Here is a 1,680-nt window from a genome sequence, read left to right as displayed (position 1 = left end):
GCATCACAACTCACAGCAACCTCCAGCTCCTGGGCTTAAGCGATTCTCTTGTCTCAGCCTCCCAAGTAGCTGGGACTATAGGTGCCTGTCACAACACCCAGCTATTTTTTGATTGTAGTTGTCATTGTTGTTTGGCCAACCCAGGCTGGATTAGAACCTGCCAGCTCTGGTATATATGGCTGGCACCCTAGCCACTTGAGCTATAGGCACTGAGCCGCTATGAGTTTTTAGTGCAGTAAATGAAATGCTTCTTCAGTGAGTTCAAGAACAGCGATGGTTTCGCAGATATTTCATAATAAGTGTTTAAGAAAAAAATAACAGGTTAAAATCAGTTAATATAGCCATCTCAGCTTTGAAACTAAGTAAATGTCTATTTTTGTTTTTGTTTTTTGAGACAGAATCTTCCTATGTTGCCCTCGGTGGAGTGCCGTAGCGTCACAGCTCTAAGCAACCTCAAACTCTTGAGCTTAAGCGATTCTCTTACCTCAGCCTCCCAAGTAGCTGGGACTACAGGCACCTCCCACAATGCCCGGCTATTTTTTTGTTGTTGTTATAGCTATTATTGTTGTTTAGCAGGCCTGGGCTAAGTTCAAATCTGCCAGCTTTAGTGTATGTGGCTGGTGCCCTATCCACTGAGCTATGGGTGCTGAGCCTCATTTTTCTGTTTTTAGTAGAGATGGAGTTTCACTCTTACTCAGACTGGTCTTAAACTCCTCTAACTTCAAGTGATCCTCCTGCCTCAGTCTCCCAGAGTGTTGGGATTATAGGCATGTGCCACTGTACCCAGACTATAAATGTGATTTTTTTTTTTTTTTTTGCAGTTTTTGGCCAGGGCGGGGTTTGAACCCACCACCTCCAGCATATGGGGCCAGCTCCATACTCCTTTGAGCCGTGGGCGCCACCCTATAAATGTGATTTTTTTAAGTTATTTTCATTGATGATAAATTTAGCCACCACCACCTCTTATTTATTTATTTATTTATTTATTTTATACAATTTAGCCTTTTCTCAGTAGTGGGGACAAATCTTTTTTTTTTTCCAGACAGAGTCGCAAGCTGTTCCCGAGTAGAATGCTATGGTATCACAGCTCACAGCAACCTCCAACCTCTTGGGCTCTACTGATCCTCTTGCCTTGGTTTTTCTATTTTTAGTAGAGACAGGGTCTCACTTTTTGCTCAGGCTGGTCTTAAACCCGTGAGCTCAAGCTATCCACCTGTCTCGGCCTCCCAGAGTGCTAGGATTACAGGTGTGAGCCCGGCTTGACAAATCTTGATGGTTGGTTCTTCCCACTGTTGGATTGGTTTCTCCATGCATTTGTACACAAGCCATGTTTATTAGCACCTGTCTTCCATGAGGGAAGAAGTCTGAGGAGCCAAGTTACTGACTGTTTTACACCTCTGAGGGGGTAGGAAGACTGAATAATTGCAACTGGCGTGTAGCATTTTGGTGGGCTGGATGCTGATACTGTAAGGTGACCAGATGTCTCACTTTTGGCGGGATAGTCCTGATTTTTAACAATTTGTCCCACGGTGTGTTTTTTGTTTTTTTTTTTTTGTAGAGACAGAGTCTCACTTTTTCACCTTTGGTAGGGTGCAGCGGAGTCGCTTCAGCAACCTCCAACTCCTGGGCTTAGGCGATTCTTCTGCCTCAGCCTCCCAAGTAGCTGGGACTACAGGCGCC

At 44.5% G+C, this 1,680-nt stretch overlaps 1 protein-coding gene across 1 annotated transcript in view; it reads left to right on the top strand.

The window, feature by feature from the left end:
- The window catches only part of PMF1 (polyamine modulated factor 1), a 33,085-nt gene that overhangs the window by 15,142 nt on the left and 16,263 nt on the right, over positions 1-1,680 (top strand). The gene's annotated exons all lie outside the window — the stretch shown is intronic.

This window comes from Otolemur garnettii, unplaced genomic scaffold (genome assembly GCF_000181295.1).
Source record: "Otolemur garnettii isolate 467f Iridium unplaced genomic scaffold, OtoGar3 scaffold00091, whole genome shotgun sequence".
NCBI classification, from domain to species: Eukaryota; Metazoa; Chordata; class Mammalia; order Primates; family Galagidae; genus Otolemur; species Otolemur garnettii.
Note: the sequence above shows the minus strand (reverse complement) of the source record. Positions and strands in the feature narration are given on the sequence as shown.